This window comes from Podarcis pityusensis (genome assembly GCF_964106645.2).
Source record: "Podarcis pityusensis genome assembly, chromosome: 1".
In the NCBI taxonomy this organism is placed as follows: domain Eukaryota; kingdom Metazoa; phylum Chordata; class Lepidosauria; order Squamata; family Lacertidae; genus Podarcis; species Podarcis pityusensis.
In genome coordinates this window covers 97,393,692-97,418,239 of record NC_138028.1, presented here as the reverse complement: position 1 = coordinate 97,418,239, position 24,548 = coordinate 97,393,692, and the positions used below count along the sequence as shown (strand labels likewise).

At 40.7% G+C, this 24,548-nt stretch overlaps 1 protein-coding gene and 1 long non-coding RNA gene across 7 annotated transcripts in view; one reads left to right on the top strand and one right to left on the bottom strand.

Annotated features, from left to right (window-relative positions):
• Window positions 1-24,548, top strand: part of NCKAP5 (NCK associated protein 5) — a 627,572-nt gene that overhangs the window by 185,348 nt on the left and 417,676 nt on the right. The window lies entirely within an intron of this gene.
• Window positions 15,997-24,548, bottom strand: part of LOC308479331 — a 68,768-nt gene continuing 60,216 nt past the window's right edge. Inside the window, exons 4-5 of the long non-coding RNA XR_013987608.1 lie at window positions 20,315-20,672; window positions 15,997-17,930 (exon numbers count right to left, since the gene is read on the bottom strand). This is a non-coding gene — a long non-coding RNA (uncharacterized lncRNA). The remainder of the gene's footprint in view (window positions 17,931-20,314; window positions 20,673-24,548) is intronic.

Below are 24,548 nucleotides of genomic sequence, written 5' to 3'. Positions count from 1 at the left end.
CCATGTCCACGGCTGAACATTTTAGTTTCTTAAATGGTGTATCCCCCCCAGTCACTGACTGCTACTTGTAACCTTGAGTTTAAGTTGGACAAATTTGTTTTTCTGGAGGTTTATTAATATGTATGGCTTTGCCAATCTAACCCATGCACAACACAGAAGTCCCCATGCTAAAAATCCAATCCACTAAAATTTCCTTTTGAAATTCTTGTAATATAACAGCCCCTCCCAGCACATACCACTAATGCATGCAAAAAATAACTTAGGTTTTTCCTTGTGAATGGCCATTAACTGTTCCCAAATGTGTGTTTCAATTTATGGTCATGACAAGTCATTTCAGCAGAGATCGACAATTAGGTATGCCACCATTATTCCATGACCATGTTGTATTCTCATGGACAACTGTTTGAAGTCTGCTTGCCCGTGGTAGGCAAAAGTGGGTGGAGCAACAGCTTTGGCTTTTACCAGTAAATGGCACACCACACATACGGCTGTCATACATCTGAAGTTTCTCAGACATATATGGGATTTGTCCTCCGAAAATAGCATCTGGGTGGATTTTTTAGAAATCGGAAAATCTGGGCATATGGCAGCCCATATCTGAAGTGTTACTATTATTTTTTAGCCGAAACAAAACAAGCTCCGGATTTTAATTTTTTGAAATATGACAACCCTACCACACACCTCTCCACCCTCTATCCATTCAAACAAGAGGCTTTATCACAAATCAGAGATACATTTCAGCTGATAAAAACACTCAATGAGAGCATGTACTAGGGCTGCTAATAGGCACAGCTGTACTGTTTTGCCTCTATATCCCACCTTTTTCCTAGTCCTGGACTCAAGGTGGTTGTATTATACTGCTGTATATCACCTGCTATATTATACAAGTTGGTGATATATCAATTATAAATAACAAACTAACTAGCCTGGGAGTAGGGTTGCAGCTTGGAAAGAATCTGAAGGCCAGATAGAGACAGCTCCCAAGCCTGTGATTCCTTGGGTAGAGGTTGTGCCTTGCCTCTGTTTTGCTTAACAAATCTCCAGGAGAAACCCATACACTGGGCAATTCAATGCTGCTAATGCCTTTCAATTGGTACTAAAGTGTTTATTCCGCAAGGTTCACTTAAACCCTAAATAAGTTGCTGAGGGTGCTGACAGATTTTGCATACATGTCCATAAGTAGTCCCAAACCTGCTGCAAGCAGTTGCAACCACAGACAGCAAGGACGACATGGGAAGAACTGCCAGTGAGTGAATATTGCAAGAGAAAGATGTGCACTGCATGTTCATCTATTTCGCGTCAAAATAGCTTGGTGGAAATAGAGCAGGAGGACATTACTTGCTTCCCACTTAAATGTATACTGGTATGGAGTCTATATGATTTCTTGAACACAACTGGTAGTTCTCGATTGGGAGCCGCCCAGAGTGGCTGGGGAAACTCAGCCAGATGGGTGGGGTATAAATAATAAATTATTATTATTATTCTCATTTGACTTGCATCTGAGAACCCAGGCTTATGCCGTCAGGCTACATGCCAACTTTAAATATCCTATACAATCTTACAGATGTTGTTCTGTTTTTTATCTTGTATTTTTAGGTAGTGAACTGCCCTGAGAACTATAGGTAAAGGGCGGTATACAAATTTAACAAACAAACAAACATTTCTACTTAGAATTAAGTCCCAGAGGTACAATGGGAAAAGCAGTTAAAAACACAAACATATATTTAACTAAGGAACATAACATCCAGAACAAGGTAACTTCTAAAACTGCCCTCAAGTACCGACTAACTCAGTCTAACATGATTATAATGTATAGGCAAACTAATGGAATTATTTAACTGTCAGAATGATGATGTGAACCTTGACTAGGCTATTTTTTAAATAGGCATATCCCCTGATTACTTAATAATTCACCCGTATAATTCACACTCATATGAATCTATATTTATATGTACAAGGTTACCACACAAAAGGATTAAATTATACGTTCTGTGTTATGCTGTGTGTATTATGCCATAGTGCACCATTTCTAAGAAATACCACTCTTAGATATGTGGATAACTGGGGGTGGGGAATGGAAGTATAGCGTGCTCTGACCAATTTCTTCTTCAACCCCAACCTTCAGAACTGGGCCACAGGGATCAGTGCATCTGCTATAATTAATTTATGGCCAGATTGATGGAACGAGATGGGAGGTCATTGTGATTCAGAAATTGGAAAAGAATAGGAAGGTGTATAGTATTATTCCAGTTTTATATTATAAAAGATAGTTTGGGGTTTAACAAATTATTCTGGATGCATACATGTACCTTAAACAAGAGTTTCCTCTGAAGTTCTCATTCTTGAAATACACATATGCTAAATCACATATGCTTAATCCATTGACTTCAAGCAAAGCTGATGCCACAGACTGTAACTGCAATGTTATGGGAAATAGTCTTTTATGTGTTGCCCACTACATGGAGCTTAGAGTCATTTCTTTTACAGGTCATTCCAAGAGAATGAACATTCTGTGTCTAAGTACAATAAACATATGACTTCTCTTTGTATTCCATGCCTGAAGCGAGGGTGCTATTTAGTTTGGGGGAGGAACAAACAATCATCTCCATTATGTTTAAGACAAGGATTAATGTTGTCCCTTCCTGCTGAAACCTGAAATAGCATCCCTGGCCTGAAGCTTCCATTAGATGTCTCTATCCAATTAATTCTGCAAAAACATTGAGTATCATGGATTATAGGAAGTACCATCTATCCTAGGGTCCAACAATCAGAAGAGGCAGGGCCAAATCTGGCCACTGGGTAGTTCCACCTATATGTCTCCTAGCATTCCTTCAGTTACCAGCTAAGGCAAAAGGGACTGTGGAAGGAGTGATTACTGTTCAAATAGGATTTACTGGCAGTCCATTTTCACTTCCAGTCTAGCTGATTACCAATTAAAGGCATTATCCAACTAAGTTACCGTATTTTTCGCTCTATAGGACGCACTTTTTCCCCTCCAAAAATGAAGGGGAAATCTGGGTGCGTCCTATGGGGCAAATGCAGGCTTTCGCTGAAGCTTGGAGAGCGAGAGGGGTCGGTGCGCACCGACCCCTCTTGCTCTCCAGGCTTCAGGAAGACATCCGCAGCCTAGGCAGCCCTGCGGGAGTTCCCACAGGGCTGTCTAGGCTGCGCATAGCAGCCTGCTTCCCGGAGCACCGGGCGCGCTGAAAGCAGAGCACCCAGCGCTTCGGGAACGCATCCGCAGCCTGCTTCCTGGAGTGCCGGGCACGCTGAAAGCAGAGCTCCCGGCGCTTCGGGAATGCATCCGCAGCTTGCTTCCCGCAGCGCCGGGCGCGCTGAAAGCAGAGCGCCTGGCGCTTCGGGAATGCATCCGCAGTCTAGGCAACCCTGCGGATAGCAGCCTGCCGCCCGGCGCGAGGGGTGCCCTGAAGCAGAGCGCCCCTTGCGCCGGGCTGACATCCGCAGCGTGGGGAGCCCTGCAGGAGTTCCCCGCAGGGCTCCCCACGCTGCGGATAGCAGCCTGCCACCCGGTGCGAGGGGCGCCCTGAAGCAGAGCGCCCCGCGTGCCGGGCAGACACGGCCAGCCCCACAAGCTTGGGGGACAGCAGGGAGGCGCGGCGCCGCCATCCCGCTGTTCTTCAACCTGGTTCGGTTTCCCCGACCTAGTTTTGGGGTGGAAATAAAGGAAAAAATTTTTCCCTTTATTTCCCACCCAAAAAACTAGGTGTGTCCTATGGGGCGGAGCGTCCTATGGGACGAAAAATATGGTACTAAATGTACCTAAGTCATGTCCAGAAATTTTGGTATGAGTGAACATAAGAGTATTGTAGAGCTAACATTGGATAAAGATAAAGGTAAAGGTACCTCTGCCCGTACGGGCCAGTCGTGTCCGACTCTAGGGTTGTGCGCCCATCTCACTTAAGAGGCCGGGAGCCAGCGCTGTCCGAAGACACTTCCGGGTCACGTGGCTAGCGTGACGAAGCTGCTCTGGTGAGCCAGCACCAGCGCAGCACACGGAAACGCCGTTTACCTTCCCGCTATAAAGTGGTACCTATTTATCTACTTGCACTTAAGGGTGCTTTCGAACTGCTAGGTGGGCAGGAGCTGGGACCGAAAGACGGGAGCTCACCCCGCCGTGGGGATTCGAACCGCCAACCATGCGATCGGCAAGTCCTAGGCGCTGAGGTTTTACCCACAGCGCCACCCGCGTCCCTCTAACATTGGATACAACCCTACTAATCAACTTCCTTAATTTTGGCCACTTCTATGGTATTGCTCTGCTTATGCTGACTGCTTACTTGTTAGAAATAAATGCTACTGAATTAATCAGGGCTTGCTTCTCATTAAGCTTGTACATGATTGGGTTGCCATTTGCCAGTTAGCATTGTTCTTTTCAGAAAAAAAATGAAAACTTAAGAGGATGCCTTGATTTTAGCAACTCTGTTGGAAAATAAATGAATAGGCATGTATTTTTAGTTCTAGTCATTTTATTCATTTGGTTTATTTCCTTATAGTTAAACAAATGGATGTATATTATTTTTTATTCGAAGTTGACCTGAGTTGTAGCAGTTTCTACAAAGAGCACACAGCAATATTTCAGCTAATTAGATAATAAGTTTTTCATAATAGTATGTGGTTCGTTTGATTGTTTTGCCTTAGCAAATATGAGTAACAATGGTGCAACCTAGATCACTATCTGTGTATTATATGCTATAGTGTTGTCTGTTGGTAGACAATGAATGATTTAGCATGTGTGGGTGAGGTGTAAAAAGAGCTATTTTCTTTCATTTTTGCATTTTTCAGTCCTGTGCCGAAAAATAGATCTTGAATAATTGATAAGGATTTTCTATCATTTCTCATGAAAAACCCATGAGATTCAAGTTTGCTGCATGATGTTGATAACACAGGAGGGTTAATACTGCAATTATACTGTATATTGTGTGGGTAGCATATTTAAAGTTTAACAAACCCATTTTAAGACAAAAGACAACATTTTGTGCTTATCCCAGAAATGGTTTTCCCTTTCACAGGGTTGTTAGCTTTTTCTTTTTAAGTGCAAAACCCCAAAGTGCATCTAGCAGCTTTCAGCACTAGTACTTGGTGAAACTGTGTTGTGATTTCTTTTCTTTAAAAAAATCAAATTGGGAAAAGATAATATTTTAAATATTATGTTCAGTTATTGAACAAAAGCATGGTACTACATCAATTGTAAGGAACGCGGGTGGCGCTGTGGTCTAAACCACTGAGCCTAGGGCTTGCCGATCGGAAGGTCGGTGGTTTGAATCGCAGGACGGGGTGAGCTCCCATTGCTCGGTCCTAGCTCCTGTCAACCTAGCAGTTCAAAAGCATGTCAAAGTGCAAGTAGATAAATAGGTACTGCTCCAGTGGGAAGGTAAACAGCGTTTCCGTGCGCTGCTTTGGTTTTGCCAGAAGCGGCTTAGTCATGCTGGCCACATGACCCGGAAAAACTGTCTGCGGACAAACGTGGGCTCCCTCGGCCAGCAAAGCGAAATGAGCGCTGCAACCCCAGAGTCGTTGGCAACTGAACTGTCAGGGGTCCTTTATCTTTACCTTTTACATCAATTGAAAGGTTTTGTAACTCTCCGCCCTCACCTACTTCGAACGTGTTGGGTCTGTGTGGAAATCTAATGGCAGTGTAAGTCCTAGCAAGATGGCATATGTCAAAGTTGCTGTGGTAGCAACCACAGTAACTCCACAACACACCATTTATCAGAGATTCAAAGCACTATTCAACAGACCACAGTGACACCTGACTCATTTCTTTGCCCTCCTCAAACAATTACTTTGGGATTGCAGAAGGCGCTCAGTTGTGTGGCTCCCTCAGCCTTGTTCCCATAGTCCTTTGAATAGAAAGGCTGCATGAAACACTGGGATACACGAGTTTATGCACTATTCACAAGAGAGGCGAAAAAGTCTGCCATCTGCTCAAAATACTTGTCTGTTATCTTTTTATTCAACGTGAAGGCACATCTAATATGTGGGAATCCACGAGCATAACCTTTATAATAGAAAGCTGAAAGTACACAAGAACAATGAAGCAATCACTACAAAATCAAGGACAAAAAGAAGCCTCTGCCCTTATTGAGCTGAATATTAGTGATAAAAAAGCAGAAGGAAGGAATATGAATTCTCTACCTTTCCATTGCTACTGTTCTTCTCTGGCTCCTGAGTATCAACTTCCAGAGGGGAAGCCATGTTAGTTTATTGCAGCAAAACAAAAAAAGCTTCAGTGACACCTCAAATACTAACAATTACATCATGACAAAAGCTTTTTGTGCCTCAAAAATGAGCTGTGGAAGGTGCAAATATAATGCAACGTCAGGATCTTTGTGTGTTTTTCCTTTCTTGAATTAGTTTAGAATATGCAAGACATACAATTTGAAATGACTATGGTTCCTTGTGAAACCATCTCCTGGCTTTCTGGTTCAAAAGGAGTAAGGAAAAATATATGACATCTTTTTCCCTTGGGGTGGCAGGAGAAAACACAGAATGTTTACTTTTTGCAAGCCCAACCATGTATTAGTGTTACCGTTTGGCAATATCTCCCCTTCTTTTGATTAATTGCTTAATATTGTTTAAAGTCCTTATCTGAGGATTTTATAGGAATTGAGTCGTGGATTGTCATAGCTGGCATTTTGTATTCATTAATGCCATTTGAAAATATGAAATGAAATTCACTGAAACATGCCTGCCTGACAAAGTGACATGTGGCATTGTGTAATCCTAATGGATAGATGGTATCAGGTCCAGAGAATCCATCATAGATCATAAATCTGAACAAAAAATAAACATAAAATCCTTTGCCGTGATGTGATTAAAAGAAGGCAGTATACACTCTTTGTGATGGCCTACATATTGAGATGCCCCACTCTTTTTAACAAATAATGTTTAAAAATACAGAATTGCATCCAGTACATTTTGCAGTTCCATTTATGCAATGTTTCTCTCCTGCTTCCTACATGACCCCAAAGAAGGAAAAAGGAAATGCTTTTTTTTTCTACACAGCTATTTTAGGGTGAAACTAGACCTGATTGGTAGCCATGATTGTTATTTGTATATGTGTTCCTGTCTAAACTGGGGGGGCGGAGCTACTAATTTTTACAACAAATCTTATGCACAGGTGGGGGAAGCTAAACCCCTTCTGGCTTATCGCCTACCCATGCTTTATCACTGCAGGCACCATTTGACCAGCCCATCTGCTATAGGAAGTGAGCTAGACATGTTGGGATGGGAGGGATGAGGAAGGAGCTTTGAGTGACAGAATGCCATGAGATAAGGCAGGAGCGTTCAGCACCCACCACCTGTGTGCACACTGTACCTCACTTCAGAAGTGAGTGTGGCAGATAGATGAATAAACACAGCTGCCCAGATGTATCTGATTTGGCTCCAGGAATGTTTTTTGGCATTATATCAGTCATAGACAGGTGCAGAGCAATCATAAACTCTTGATCCACCGCACAGGATTGAATTAGGAAGTGGTGGTGATGTCCAGGTGCCCTGTGCTCCACCATTGTGGAGGTCTCCATTTCACCTACTGGAAGCACAGGCAAGTGGAAGCTACTGCTTTATCTCTGTCAGTGGTAGCCAGCATCAATCCCAGACCCTCGTGAGTGTCCCTATTTTCTAGGGATGTCCCTGATTTAGAGAAGCCTTCCCAGTTTCTGATTTGATCCCATAATGTTCCACTTTTCCTCAGGACGTCCGTATTGTCACTGGAGAAATGTTGGAGCCATCTGAAGGCAGCCCTATACAGGAATATTTTTCAATGTTTAATGTTTTATTATGATTTTATATATGTTGGAAGCTGCCCAGTGGCTCAACCCCTTTATTGAAAGTTTTTGGGGAGGTGGCCCCCCAGGCCCTCACAGAAGGGGCTGAGCCCCCACAAAGTTCTGTGGTGGCCGTATGTGTACATTGTGGGGTGTGCTCACATCACATGCGCAAGCCGCAGGGCATGTTTGCGTCACGTGTGCAAGCCGTGGGGCGCCTGCACAAGACGTCAACACACCACAGGGCATGAGCGCATGGCGTGCTGATGTCATACAGCTCCGGCCCCTCAATCACGGGGGCAAGGTGGCACCTGTGATCAAATATGTACTTCCACAGCAACCTAGCCCCCACCCCCATGCTGATCTGAGGTACAGGTTGCTCTTAAAATATACTTCCTTAGCTAAAGGTAAAACCTAGAGCAGGTCTAACTTCACGAACTAGTTCAGTAAGAGCAGGAAACAGAAATTCAGTAGTGTGCAGTCTACAAAATAAAAATAAAGGTGATTTTGATCCACATATTTTCAAGACAAAATCAGTACTATGTGGACTCAGTGATGCACCTGGGTATTGTCAGTTGTGCATGTTTCCTTTTCTTTGGTTGTTAATGGTGGGATGCCTGATCCCACAGAAATTGTTCTTGTTAATACGATACATTGGCGGTAAATGATGATGTTGCCTTGAAGCAAGCTTTTATTGTGGATCATGCAGTTGCACATGGGTTTATGCTGTTCAAATTTTAATGAATGAAATCAAGCCAAGCCCTTTAGCAAAACAACAACAAACCTTTTTTACTGCACATTTTATATCCTGCAAGCTGACCTCTGGGAGTGATGATTATCCGTTTTGTGTTCATTTAAAAAGATTTATTTAGTTGACGGAATTACCATAAGATTGCCTTTTTAAACGGGCTATTTGCTAATGGAAAGCAACGTCAAGAGCATTATGAGATTATTGCTTCATTTCAAATAATGTACAGAGATAGTCAAAGGTTACTATCACTGCTTTACTTTTGTTTTGTTTTTTTAAATGTATATCATGCTATCTCTGCAACAAAGACTGGAACACGGAAGAGGATGAACAGAGTTCTCTGCAGTCTTATAGTACAAAGGCTAGGATTCTGAATTTACCTATACTAAGGCTGCATTAACGTGTGTCTTACTGTGTCAGTTTAACTGTTTATAAGGCTAGTGCTTCTGTCTCCTTTTCTAATTTTCCTCTCACACTGCAAATGCCTGTCCTGTCCTGTCCCGTCTTGACCGCTATACCACCATGTTGCAGTAAATGTCATTCACATGTCATTACTCCATGCCATCTGTCTCTTACGCGCTGCCATTCTTCTAGGTTTTACCTTTTCAGCACGACTTTCTATGCTTAAATACTGGCCCACTTTCTCATCAGGCAAAAAGAAAGAAAGGTGTGAGCTTTGAAATGGGCAGGGAGCACAGTGCATGTCAGTATGTAGCCTTATGGCTCATCACGTGACTGGCTGTATCATGAACCCATGAAAAAGGTGGAGAAATTGCTGCAAATTTCTGTGTTAAGCGGACTGCAAACCAGGCATTTGTTTTTGTCAAGTGAATTCTCTCCAGCTTGTTAAGCTGAGAGCAAGACTCTCAAGTGTTGAGTCATAGGCTTATTGAGGCATTGGTGGCTTTGTCAATAAGATCCTGCAAATTGTTTTAGTAAAAAAATTGTTACACTATAGAGGTTTGCTTTGAAATGGAAATACATGGTGAAATCAGTCAACATGAATAATGGATTCCAGTGCAACGTTGTTTAGGGAACTACAAATTCTTTGTTCTGCAAGAATCATGTGAGAGCAAATGGCCAGCACACAGAAGAAAGCGGGTCTTTGTTAAGATACTACTTCCATGTACAATTCTGACAACATTATTAACATTATTAACATGAAGCAAAATATCTGCTCAAGTGATATTTGTTTTTCTCTAGGCTTATTTGATAACCTTTCTCTCTTGATTACATTTTGGGGCCTGGGAATGAACAGAGTGGCATGTGTATATGCATGATGGTGCTTGGAATTTTTATGAAGCCAGTATTAATTTATGACTAACAAAAAACATGGATAATTTTTTAATTTAGTCTTTACTGCAAGGAAATGCTTAGGGCCAGTCTCTCTCCAACAGAACCATTATATAGGTTCAATAGACATTCTAAACTACAGGTTGAAGCCTTGTTAGTAAAACTAGCCATGGTAACTGACTCAGCTTTAGTTTGTGAGGAAGGCATAGAATAGACGAATGCTGTTACTATATAGTGCTGGTCTTCCACTAATCAGTCGGGGGGCCCACTATCAGGTCATGACCTCATCTAAAGTGGGTCACAGCTGCAAATACATTGCACAAAATTATGAAAAGTTTCCTCAGATACATGTTTGGGTTATAGGTAGGTCCTGGGTCTGAACAAGTTGAAGGCTGCTGTGATATAGGAACTATTTCTTTGCTTAGGTATTTATACCCTGTTTTAAAGAACAAAAGACATCAGGGGCCAGAAAATGAAACTTTTATAGGTTTTACAACATATTTTCTACCACCTCTTCATATACTTCATGTGCATGGATCATAGCTACTATATTTTTAAAAAACCAGGTAGGCAACACAGGGGATTTTGTTCTTAAGGGAATAAGTCAGCAAAGGCATAACAGACAACCTTCATAGTCAAGGTTTCTGCTGACAGGACAGATTTCCCAGGATCAACATTAGAATCTGAAAACCACTTCAAACATGATTGATGTTCTAATTAGGGGGCACTTACAGAAAAGGGGCATGTTGATTGCTTGTACATTTTTTGTTTCATGTGTACTGGCACTGTAAGGCATTAGCCACAGTTCCCCAGTGCACGTAACAGAATAGTACTATGTGCAGTCATCATGGTGATCAACGTTCAGTTTGCATGCTTTTTTCCAGTATGAAAATGCTATCTAAATAGGGCAGTCCTTCCATCTGAAAAGGCCCCATTTCTTAACTACTATAGGGGAAACTAATGACAGTGTTATGCTAATTAAATGGCAAATGTATTGACTCAGATCACTCTGGGGTAAATGTTTGGTGCTGGATCACATCTGCCCTATTCTTAGTGGTCATAATTGTAATTGTCCTTATTCTTTACATCATAAAGCAGTGACAGGAAGTGATAAAAATAATAAAAATATAGATTTTAGAAAATAGATTTCAGTGTGAGCACAGTGTGAGTTTTATCTTTATAGCAGAAACTCCCCTCCTCCTTCATCTGAATTTGCATATGGAATAATATTCCAAAACCGATTCTTCTTCAGTTTAGTACTGTGTATTTGGGGGTCTATTGACCACAATAAAGCTGTGTGTGAGAGTTTAAATCTACTAAGAACCATTAGGGATACTTCATACAATATGGTGTTTGGCATGTACACATTAAACATATAATGGATCCATATAATATATACATGGCATACATATAATGGACACTTTGCAGAGGTTTGGACTAGATGACCCTTGGGGGTCCCTTTCAACTCTAGGATTCTGTGATAACAAACATGTGCTTGTAACCACACACATAAAACCACCCCCTAGACTAAATTTCTGTGATATTTATTTCTGAGTAAATCCCAATAGAGCTGAACAAACACAGGACCAGGTTGTACACACACACACACACACACACACACACACACAATATTATGTGTATTCCACCTTTCAACAGTTGAAATCATGCTCAAGACAGCTTACAACATGATAAAAATACATAGCTACAACTTAACAAAACTAGTCTTAAACAATAAATAGAACATTAAAGAATATTTCACCAAAGTAAACAATTTCCACAAAAATCACAAAATCTGAACTAAAGATACAAAAACCAACAGCAACAACCCCACAAACACCCCAGCCCAAGAATCAGTTCAGGAGCCTCAGCGTTCATAGCTGGAGTCAATTGGGGCCCTGCCCTCCTAGGCCAGGTGGAAAAAGACCTGCAAGGCAGGAAGTAGGTCTTCCAGGATTCACAGCAAAGATAGTTGTAGTATCAAGCATTTCCTCCTTTATTTGGTAATTTCAGGTTTCATAATTTCTTTTAGACATGGTAAAATACTGTTAGTTAATTACCTATTATTATTATTATTATTATTATTATTTATGTTTTATTGTTAGATAATTACCTATCAGGCACTACTGATGTGGAGGGAAAGACTTTTAGTGTGCAGATTGGAATTTTGTGAATCACCTAAATTCAGTGAGCTTCAAATGGAAATATTTGGTTTTGACCTAACAAGAACTCTGTGGTTTGGGTTTGAGGTAGAGTTCCACAGTCTGCTAAATCTATCCTAGTTAAGAAGATTATTCTACTTTGACTTTTCAATTCAATCTAACTTAGTTACAGGATCTGACCATTTCACAGTGTAAGCAGCGAGGCCTTTTCAGATTACTTTTATGTTCACACTTATTTGGAGCATCTCCCCAGCCATGCGGTGTGGGATTAAAGAAAGCAGGAGTTAAAGGCAAATTAGCATTTGCTTTTCACAAATCATCTGGAACTAAATTAAATAAACCCTTTTTGTCCTGTGTGACCTTGGACTGGCTACTGTGGAAGAGAATTGGACAGTGTTTTTATTGAATCTGGCTCCTAACAGTATAAAACAAAACAAATCAAATTTAATTGATTTGATCCTTCTGTTTGCTCCACTCTGGGACACAGCAAATATTTACTTGTACAACCGCATTAAATAATTTGAGTAAATTTGAGGAAATGAGGCTCTTACAAACAAGGAAATTAAAATAATACATGGGTAAAGCTGCTTTTAAAAAGTAGTTTTAAAATATTTGCTTTTCATTCACTTGTCAGATATCACATTCCTCTTTCTTAGCTGTTTCAAAACCTGTTCTAGCTATAGTATGTAACAAATATAACTGAAATGTTGGGTGAAATATGGGCTTTTCAAAATTAATAGGCCAGTCAAAATGTGGCTTTGTTTAAAGTTGGCAGCAAACCCCCAGTGATGAAATGTAATTTTTTAATGACTAGACAGAGTTTAAAACTAAGCCATGTGAAATTTTCCCAGAACTAATGTCAAGTGTTTGTAATCAAATGAGATGACTAAACGTTTGCAGTTTTTGTGTGATGAAGCTATTTGTGAAATTAATCATCAGCTTTGGGGCTGCTTAATGAAATTATCCCTAGAATTTATAGCTTGGAAAGTATCCATTGCAACCAAGCAAAATAATACAATACAGTATGATCTGAATATAAGAAATGTTCCCAAATAGTATTTAGTATGTCTTTGGTCTTTTAATCTGTTTTTGTCTTGTATTATTATTATTATGTTATGCCCTGCCTTTTTATCTGACGTGACGCAAGGCTTTGTACAGATAGAAACAAGAACCGCTAAAAATGTAGAAAAACCAGTCATTAAAATACAATTAAAATACTGATAGAATTAAAACAATATACATATCTAACATCTGTTTAAAACATATCAATAATTACAAACATGGCTCTCCTTCCCCCTCTCGCCCTCATTTTATTCTCATAGCAACCTTGTGAGATATCATAGAACTTTAGAATGGCAGGGACCCCCAAGGATCATCTAGTCCAACTAAGGAAACAGCAAGTGGCTTAAGGTCACCCAGTGAGCAGCCTCATGGCCAAGTGAGTTTTGAAGCCTGGTCACCCCACCCCATTACTCTAAAACCACTGCAACGCTGTCCCAGAGATCGACCAGTCCACTCCTGAAGTGTAGATCCGCAGATAGGAGGGGTGACTCTATCTGGCCACCCCTACCCTGCCCCCTCACACCCACCCTGTCCCTCCCCTCCACTGGGAACGGGTCTAGAAAGCTGTTTATTATTACTGATAATGCTAACAACAACAACAACAACAACAACAACAACAACAAAAATGGGTGCCTTGGTAAGGTAAGATACCCACAAAGATCCATTTACCACTATTCTGGATATCACTCTTATCAGCCGTAAGCCAACAGAACTGGAGCACATTCATTTACCCAAATTGAAAACCTTGACTGAAGAACTGGGTTTCAGTCTTTGCTGTTGGATCGTTGGGTAGGAGGAGAGAAGGAAGGACTGAATAGAGGATAGAGCATGAGACTCTCAGTCTCAGGGGCATGGGTTTGAGCCCAAGGTTGGCCAAAAGTTTATTGCATTGCTGGGGTTGATGACCTTTGTGGTCCTTTTAAATTCTATGATTCTAGATAGGGTTTCCCCCCCTATGAATTGGGTAGAAATGAGAGGAAAGAGAGAAAGTCTGTATCCATCTTTCCTTATGCTCATGAGCCTCCCTTTCCCCCAAACAGATTATTGGTGCCATTGCTGAGTTTCTGACTGGGAATCTATATTAATTAATTAATTAATTAATCAATCAATTTTAAAATGTACTTTGGCTTGGCTCCTGAATGTTTAAAGACGGGGTGGATGTGGATGAAAGTACTACAATATAAACTCTTAAATTAGGTTTCAGAATATGCCATCAGGGTCACCTCTAGTTATATACCGCCCAACAATAAAATGAATGGAATATTTGAACAAATGAATTTGGCAGTAAATAAATCAAATGTAATCTTTTAGGGTTCTGCTCTTGATGTTTCACAAAAAGGTGGACAATAGGTTAGTAAATTATTTGCATGTTTTATTGCAAGCGTCCAATGGGCCCCCTGTGGATGAAGTCCTCTTGTCGTAAATGGCAGCCAATGCCCTTTTGACCTTTTCAATGCATCATCTGAGGTGGTAATGGTCATCTGGCTATCATCGTTTGCTGTGACTCCATCTGGACAACCAGCTGGCTGCCAGACATATGGAAAAGACTGACAGTGGAAGCAGGCTCACAATGGCAGCCGAGCTATACTCAACAGATGCATTAGCAGTTGTGTCCAGTTAGGTTCGCAGAGGGCAGAAAGCTGGTTCTGTTTTCTTTGTTTCATGTTTGAATGGGGTGTTTGTTACATGGTAGATACAGGAAAACCTTTTCTTTTGAGTTAGATGTATCTAATATTCACAAAATAATCAGCTGTTTCCAATGGTTTATCAAGCTAAATATACTACCTCCAAGTACTGTATTCCTAACGTAGAAGTCTGGTGCATTTGAGGGAAGGAGAAAAAACAGCTAAAGGCAAAAAAATGAAATTTACATATCAAATCCGAGAAGATCTTAAAGATATTGGTCAGACTCTTAAAACTGAACACAGGCCCCATAACCTTCGGAAAAATGAAAATGAAAATTTTCAAAAACAAAAGCACAGTGTACAGTGTCCCTTTCAGACCAAAGATAGGTTAAAGCAGAAGTTAAAGCTGTTGATGGCAATGAAGGACTAACAAGAATTTCAGGGAAGGTTGAACTGCTTTTCAAATTATTATGTATAATGTTCACTCAATTTCCTGATGTTACAGTTGCACCATGTCAATCTATTAAATGTTGACTGCAGTACAGAGTTGAATACAAAAGGATGTTTGCAATGCCGGAGTTATGTATAGGCTGAAGCCTAGCGGGCCTCACCAGCCTGCCCTCTCCCCAGCAGGCAGTCTCCCCTCTCCCAAAATTGCAAACCCAATACTTCATGTGAGGGCAGGACAACTTGGGCCTCTAAATCTAGGGGGCCTCACCAGCCTGCCCACTCCCCAGTGCCGCAGTCTCCCCTCTTCTCAGGGAATGCAGCAGGAAATTCTGTTTGTGGTTATTAAGTTCTAACTCATTAATTTGGCTCAGTAAAGTATACCTTTCCTATTATGTCTCTAACAGGTGCTGTTGGGAAGGTTAATAATATGCTGCAAGGATAAAGTTTATTTTTCTATAGGTTAAATCTAAGAGTAGGGAGATTGGTTTTGTGGATGCAGTGCTGGCAGAGCATCTTTAAAAGGTAGAAATCTTTTAAAATGCAATGCTAGATTATAAATGCAACCTGAACAGGCATTGTATAATTGGAAAGCATTATAGGCTCAAATCCCAGGTGGTTTTGTTGTTGTCCTATGTGAAAATCATGAAGAGCTATTAGCAGGGGTAGGCAACCTAAGGCCCAGGTTCTCAATCCAGCCCGCAGACGGTTTGGGAATCAGCGTGTTTTTACATGAGTAGAATGTGTGCTTTTGTTTAAAATGCATCTCTGGGTTATTTGTGGGGCATGGGAATTTGTTCAACCCCCCCCCCCAAAAAATAGTCCGGCCCACCACATGGTCTGAGGGGAGGTGGACCGGCCCACGGCTTAAAAAGGTTGTTGACCCCTGGCTATTAGGATCTGTGCCTTGGATCAACATTTTTTTGTGGTGCTGGCAACCACCAGATCTGTAACTTTTGCTATGCGGTCTGTAATCTTTAATTTGATTATGTTTGCTTATGTGGGGTAGATCCATTTTAATTCTACTGGAACTGAATTTTACCCAGCTGAGAAAGCAAAGAGAGGGTACATCTGTGTGCTTTGTCTTTTTCTGGGGTGGGCAGGTAGGGGCAGGTAGGGGTTGACCTGCAAGAGGAAAGAAATACACAACCAGAAGGTGGAGTTCCAATGACACCTTCTCAAAAGTAAGTCCAGTGAAGTTTATTTCCAGGTAAATTGGTATAAGATTGCATCCTGAACAAGATACAAATTACAATATTTTTTTCATAGTAACTACCAGAGTTGCCACTTGGGGTCGATGATTTGGGGGCACAGTGGCACGTCATACACATGATGCACGACACATGCCTGTGATGTCATATGTGCAACACATCATCTTGCCCAGCACCGCACAGCTGTACCGTGTTCAACTTGGTGGTTCTACCTCCTCTGCCTTTTGTACTGCAGCAGCCAAGTACAAAAGCACTGTAGTTAAAAGAATCTGTCATAGGACATTGTTGTGAAACAATAATGAAAGTAAAAACCTGACAGCCCAATCCTATTCATCTTTCACTGTGTGCAGTTGGACTTTTTCCTGAGTAAGAATGGATATGAGTGCAGCCTGAGTGTATGTATACATATAATACATTGTATATGATGTGTGTTTGTGTATAATATCCTGGCACTCAGATGTGCCTCAGTTATACTTCAGGCTTACCAAGCAGGCTGGGACTTTATTTGACAGTGCTAGGCTGAGTATGTCATACTGCTCTAAATGTTTTTGTTTTCTTTTCATTTAAAAAGTGATGCCAAGCAACTGGCAAGAGCCACAGGGCCCAGCATTGTCCAGTCATGGCAGGTGCTGATTCCAGGTTTGATGTGAGCACATTTTACCATTGTAGTCTTTAAAAAATTGCTTTCTCCATAATCCATGATTAGATTAGCTGATATGGTAGCAACTTTATGCCAAAAAAAGATATAATATGCACCAGTGAAAACGAGGCTAAAAAGAAGACACAAGTTTGAATATTTTTGTATATATGCAGATTTTAAAATAATTATTAGAATTTAAAGGCATGTCAGCTCACTTCCTATCTAATGACTCCTAAAATTCTTAAAATAATTTGCAGTCCACTCAAGATCAGCTAGATCTTTTCTTAATTAATTTATCTCCAGATTACTCTGATCCTGCTCTGAAATCAATTTTGCTACAATTAATACCTCCCATTCAATACAATAATCACATCATTGCATCCCTAAATAAATTAAATTCAACATAAATAAGGACCATATCATGATTACCTTTGGAGTGGGGTGGGGGAAAGTGAAGGTTCTGTCTCTGACTATTCTCTTTACCTTCCTTTAGAAAAACGTAATTAAGCTAGAAAAGACAATGATTTGTTATTTGGCCATGCTAATTAAAATCTCAGTTGTCCCTGGGTAAGGGAAAACATGTGATTTCCATTTCCTTTCCAGAGACATTGTATGAAAAACCAGATGCCTCTCTCTATATAACTCACTAACTAAGAACATCAGAAGAGCCCTCCTGGATGAGACCATCTAGTTCAGCTTTCTGTTTTCTTAGTGGCCTTTCACATGCCCATGAGAAGCTTACAAGCAGAACGCATGGACAATAGTGCTCTCCTGCTCATGATTCCCAGCATACTTCATCTGGTACTGGTGGTAATATATAGTCATCATGACTAGCAGCCATTGATAGCCATTGATTTTTTTCTAATCCCCTTTTAAAGTTTTCAGGGTTGGTGGCCACTGCTACATCTGTGCACAAAATGACTATTGGAACAAACAATTATGTTAATTTAAAACACTACATATGCATCCAATAAAAGGAACAACTGGCAAGTTTGGCCTTGGAGAGCAAAACGAAGCAGGGCAAAGGCTAATAGAGTTCTGTCAAGAGAACAAGCTGGTCATCACAAACACGCTTTTCCAACAACACAAGAGACGACTCTACACATGGACATCACCAGATGGGCAGCATCGAAATCAGATTGATTATATTCTCTGCAGCCAAAGATGGAGAAGCTCTATACAGTCAGCAAAATCAAGACCTGGAGCTGACTGTGGCTCAGATCATCAGCTTCTTATAGCAAAATTCAAGCTTAAACTGAAGAAAGTAGGAAAAACCACTGGGCCGGTAAGATACAATCTAAATCAAATCCCTTATGTATACACAGTGGAAGTGAGGAACAGGTTTAAGGATTTAGATTTGCTGGACAGAGTGCCTGAAGAACTATGGATGGAGGCTCATAACATTATATAGGAGGCAGCAACTAAAACCATCCCAATGAAAAGGAAATGCAAGAAAGCAAAGTGGCTGTCCAATGAGGCCTTACAAATAGCGGGGGAGAGAAGGCAAGCAAAATGCGAGGGAGATAGAGAAAGATACAGGAAATTGAATGCAGATTTCCAAAAAATAGCAAGGAGAGACAAGAAGGCCTTCTTAAATGAGCAATGCAAAGAAATAGAGGAAAACAACAGCATGGGAAGAACCAGAGATTTGTTCAAGAAAATTGGAGATATGAAAGGAACATTTCGTTCAGAGATTACCATAATAAAGGACAAAAGTGGTAAGGACCTAACAGAAGCAGAAGACATCAAGAAGAGGTGGCAAGAATACACAGAGGAATTATACCAGAAAGATATGGATGTCTCATACACCCCAGGTAGTGTGGTTGCTGACCTTGAGCAAGACATCCTGGAGAGTGAAGTCAAATGAGCCTTAGAAAGCACTGCAAATAACAAGGCTAGTGGAAGTGGTGGTATTCCAGCTGAACTATTTAAAATTTTAAAAGATGATGCTGTTAAGGTGCTACACTCAATATGCCAGCAAGTTTGGAAAACTCAGCAGTGGCCAGAGGATTGGAGAAGATCAGTCTACATCCCAATCCCAAAGAAGGGCAGTGCTAAAGAATGCTCCAACTACCGCACAATTGCACTCATTTCACACGCTAGCAAGTTATGCTTAAAATTCTACAAGGAAGGCTCAAGCAGTATGTGGACCGAGAACTCCCAGAAGTGCAAGCTGGATTTAGAAGAGGCAGAGGCACCAGAGACCAAATTGCAAACATGCGCTGGATTATGGAGAAAGCTAGAGAGTTCCAGAAAGACATCTACTTCTGCTTCATTGACTATGCAAAAGCCTTTGACTGTGTCGACCACAGCAAACTATGGCAAGTTCTTAAAGAAATGGGAGTGCCTGATCACCTCATCTGTCTCCTGAGAAATCTCTATGTGGGACAAGAAGCTACAGTTAGAACTGGATATGGAACAACTGATTGGTTCAAAAGGAGTACGACAAGGCTGTATTTTGTCTCCCTGCTTATTTAACTTATATGCAGAATTCATCATGCGAAAGGCTGGGCTGGATGAATCCCTAGCCGGAATTAAGATTGCTGGAAGAAATATCAACAACCTCAGATATGCCTTGATGGCAGAAAGTGAGGAGGAATTAAAGAACCTTTTATTGAGGGTGAAAGAGGAGAGCGCAAAATATGGTCTGAAGCTCAACATCAAAAAAACGAAGATCATGGCCACTGGTCCCATCACCTCCTGGCAAATAGAAGGGGAAGAAATGGAGGCAGTGAGAGATTTTACTTTCTTGGGCTCCATGATCACTGCAGATGGTGACAGCAACCACGAAATTAAGAGACGCCTGCTTCTTGGGAGGAAAGCAATGACAAACCTAGACAGCATCTTAAAAAGTAGAGACATCACCTTGCCAACAAAGGTCTGTATAGTAAAAGCTATGGTTTTCCCAGTAGTGATGTATGGAAGTGAGAGCTGGACCATCAAGAAGGCTGATCGCCGAAGAATTGATGCTGTTGAATTATGGTGCTGGAGGAGACTCTTGAGAATCCCATGGACTGCAAGAAGATCAAACGTATCCATTCTTAAGGAAATCAGCCCTGAGTGCTCACTGTAAGGACAGATCGTGAAGCTGAGGCTCCAATACTTTGGCCGCCTCATGAGAAGAGAAGACTCCCTGGAAAAGACCATGATGTTGGGAAAGATGGAGGGCACAAGGAGAAGGGGACGACAGAGGATGAGATGGTTGGATGGTGTCTTCGAAGCTACCAGCATGAGTTTGACCAAACTGCGGGAGGCAGTGGAAGACAGAGCTGCCTGGCATTCTCTGGTCCATGGTGTCACGAAGAGTCGGACACGACTAAACGACTAAACAACAACAACAACAACATGCATCCAATTCCACAGAGTTGGATCTTGAAGTTAAGATCCTTGAGAGGAAATTGAATGACTCTTTTGGCACCTTGCAAAGCCAACCTTTTAACAACCCCCCAAAGCAAAGATACAGCGGGACAGTGATTTCCCAGGACAGAAAATAGGAGCAGTTTGAGTATATGCAGCTTGATCATTCGTATGTTTACTCAAAAGTAAGTCCTACTTTATCCAGTTTGTTTCCAAGTACATGCTTAGAGTTGCAGCAATGTGTTCTGACCCTAAACATATTTACTTGGAAGGGTGCTCCACCAAACAAAGCGGAGTTTACTCCTTAGGCATAGTATTTAGGATTGTAGCCTCCTTCATCCTGAAAGACAAGAAATAAATCACATTAAGACAAGTAGTGTCTAAGATTCTTCTTCCTAGTCTGGTCAAAATATATAATAGAGTTATTCTTTGTACTTTTATCTCCTTCTCCAGCAAAAAGGATGCACTAAAATTAATAGCTTGAGACAACAACATTCCACCTTGTATTTTCTTTTCAGAACAATCTTCCAAATGTTTACGAATAGGTTGCAGTCTGGCGTATTGGGGCAGCCACTACAGATTATTTCTAGAGCTGACACATTAGATTCATTGTGTTCTGTAAATGAATTGCTGAAGTGAAGCTAACATTGTGTAAGTCTAAATCAATTGCAAATTGAGCAGCTCCATAAGCAATTTGTAATCTCCATTTTAGTTCCTTGCACTGTGTGGCTTAGAGACAGACTCTGAGTTATGTATGACTAATATTTCTTGGGGGGGGGGGGAATACAAGAAGGGTTAAATAAAATAAATAAATTTCCTTGTCCTAAATGTTGCTTCACTGAGATACAGGTACAGTTTATTACATACACTCTCTTTAAACAAGATGGTATTCCTCCATTTCATATCAATTTCTCTTAAGACCAAAGTGTCACCAGTATCGGAGCAGACAAAATCAGGTTTTGAAAAAGCACATTTTTATCATCAGAAAAAGTGTGACAGGTGAGATTTGAAGAAAAGCAACTGATACATTCTCAGGGGATGCAGGGCTGATACAGCATTTTCTAGGAACTGGCTGTTAGTCTTAGGCACTGTATCATTCTGTATCTAGTACTGATGCATCCACAAATAAATAATAGGTCATAATATTTAAACCCACACAACATCTTTTGTTTGTTTGTTTGTTTGTTTGTTTGTTTGTTTAGTACTAAAAACTAGCAAGTCTATTCCTTCCCATGCCATTTTATATCTATCCAGTCTTAGAAAAAAACAGTCCTACTTTTCTGAACTTCAGTGCACACCTCCCCCACTTCTAACAAAGCAGCAAATGACTTAATATTCACAAACACCATCCTGCATCCAGGCTATGTTCCTTGAAGCAAAGCTATTTTGCCTTTTCCTTGTGTAGGGCAATGGTGGGAAACTTGTGACTCTACAGATGTTTGAAGACTACAAGTCTACAAGACCATGGGCCATGCTGGCTTGGGTTAATGGAAGCTGGAGGCCAGGAACATCTGGCAGGCCAAAGGTTTCCCATGTTTAGTAGAATGATACAGTATTGCATTACAGCTGTTGTATCAACATTATGCTGTGTATGCATTGCTGTTTATGCTGTGTGTTCTCATTGTTCATTTTTAATTCCATTACCCAGGATCTGGATCAGGGTTTCTCACACTTGGATCTCCACCTGTTTTTGGACTACAATTCCCATCATTCTTTACCACTGGTCCTGCTAGGTAGGGATGGTAGGAGTTGTAGTCCAAAAACAGCTGTAGACCCAAATTTGGGAATGCCTACTGTAGATTCTGATTAAAAGCTGTTTGATAGAACCTGAGCATGGTATCCTTGTTGAAGTCACATTGAATCCCAGTTGTGCACAGATCAGAAGCCTTCCTTTCCTTCTGGACTTCCAGGGTTGGAGATCGGGCAGGAAAAAACCCAGGCAAGTCCATCAGGCAGTGACATCACCACTTTTAGCTTATCCACACTTCTATTTGGTCCATGACTTCCAAGCATGGGTCTGATAGGTCCCACCACTTTCCCTGGGACAACTCGCTGTTTACTGCTAAATCAGAGCAAACATCAAAAAGGATAAATTTCCCTTTGGGGGTTCAATATGGAGGCTCACAACAAATGGTCAGACTATACTCAGAAATGGCATTACAAGTCTAAATAATCTGTTTTTCATTATGATATACTTTACAGAGTAGTTTCATCCTAGCCAACAACTTTCTGCTACTTTCTGTCATTCCAGCACCTCACCATTTCCTCATCCAACCACTTCAAGCCACTTATTCAACCCAAGTTATTTGAATGTGTGCAGAGAGGCTTCCTTGCATCTTATGTGTTAGCTGTTTTTTACTCCAGCAATCAGCTAGGCCCCTCCAAAACTAGTTCTTCCTAGTTTTGTGGTCAGACCATATCCTTGTGTACATAAAGCTGGCTTCATTGATAATGGATTTCTACTTCACTAGGAAAAGAATGAATTGCAAACTCTTTAAAATTACATTTCATTAAAAATATAGTTATTTTTGAAAATTTAATATTCTGTGGGAAAATTACACCAATAAGTCCAGCAGTGAAAACCACAAAATTTGCTCTTTTTTTTTACAAGTGGCATGTACAGATGTTACTTGGGAGTGATCTCCTGGGGAACAAAGAGCTCAGGCATTAAATGAAGTATCTCCCTAAACCCCCACTATCCATTCCAACAAATCCAGTATGGTGTAGTGGTTAGAGTGTTGGACTAGGAGTGAGACCACTCAAATCTCCACTCAGCCATAAAACTTTCTGCATGGCTTCAGTCAAGTCATTATCTCTCAGCCTACCTGGAGCTCCTTAGAGGACAGTGGGATACAAATGCTATAAGAAGATAAATAAACAAAAAGGAATGATACCACAGAGAGAACATTAGGTCCTCCTTTTGTCAAGGGGTTGAAGCAAGGACATGTGCACATTGGACTGTATATTTCCTAGGTAAATAATGACCGAAAGGCCCAAGGATTAATCTCCTTCAGTACATACACTAAATGAAAATAATTCTTTGTCTTTCTCCTTTCTAAAGTAATGTATGCAATAAATTTTAAAGGCACATATTATGGTGAGATAGACACTTTAGTTGAGTCATTGTGAATAAATAGATAGGTTGAAATTTTACCTAATACAAAAACATTTGGTTGCAGAATGGAGAAAATCAACACCATCCTACAAATACTGACTGTATGCTTACAGTATGACATCCATACTTTCCCCCTTTCTTTTTCCCTTATAGTATATGTTGTACATTTTCCAGTATGTAAAATAACCAAGCAAGTATTAGAAATCACCCCAGAATTGGCCTTACTAAACATCTTCTAAGACAATAATGCCCACTTACACCACAAAGAACTCATAACCCACCTACTTTCAGCAGCCAGAAACATTATAACCAGACACTGGAAAGACTTGTCAGGAGTAAGCATGGACCAATGTTACCAAATAGTATGGGAAACAGCCTTACTAGAAAAATAAACCAATAAACTGAAACTGACACAATTAGAAGAAGACGCCTTCACCCCAGTATGGCTCCCCTTTATCACATAAACAGCCGAACAAGACAATGACAAAAATCCACCAACAGCATACAAATCAACATGGCTAACCTGAACCAAAACACCCACCCACCCCACTCACACATGAAAACAAAGACCACCACAGCCAACCACAAATGAACAACCACAGCCTAGGCCAACCCCAACCTCTCTCACCACCAAAGGAACACAAGTGAACAGCCGAGAACCTGCACAAGTAACGCTGACACCAAACCTTACATATATTAAGTAAAACAGAAACATCGCCATCTGACCCCACCCATCTTTCCCCCTTTTCTTCCTAATGTCTCAACAAATGAAACTGATTTGTAAAAATGTTACATGGAAAAAATACGAGAGAGAGAGACATTGCACATACTTTTGTAAATCAAGAAAATCTTTAATAAAAATACATTTTTTAAAAAAAAAGTCATTCACACAGAGGGGTCTGTATTATTCACAAGGTATCATGCATCTTACCAGCTTGATTACAGATTGTCTGTATTGGGAACAGCAGCCCTTGGAGCCCTTTTCTTTGGCAGCATTTCTTGATTACTGAATTTCTCGTAAAGCTCATTTACTGAAATAATGAGAGACAATTTGCCCAGATCCACTTTGCCAGAATAATCTCCTTTACAAATTGCCACTCT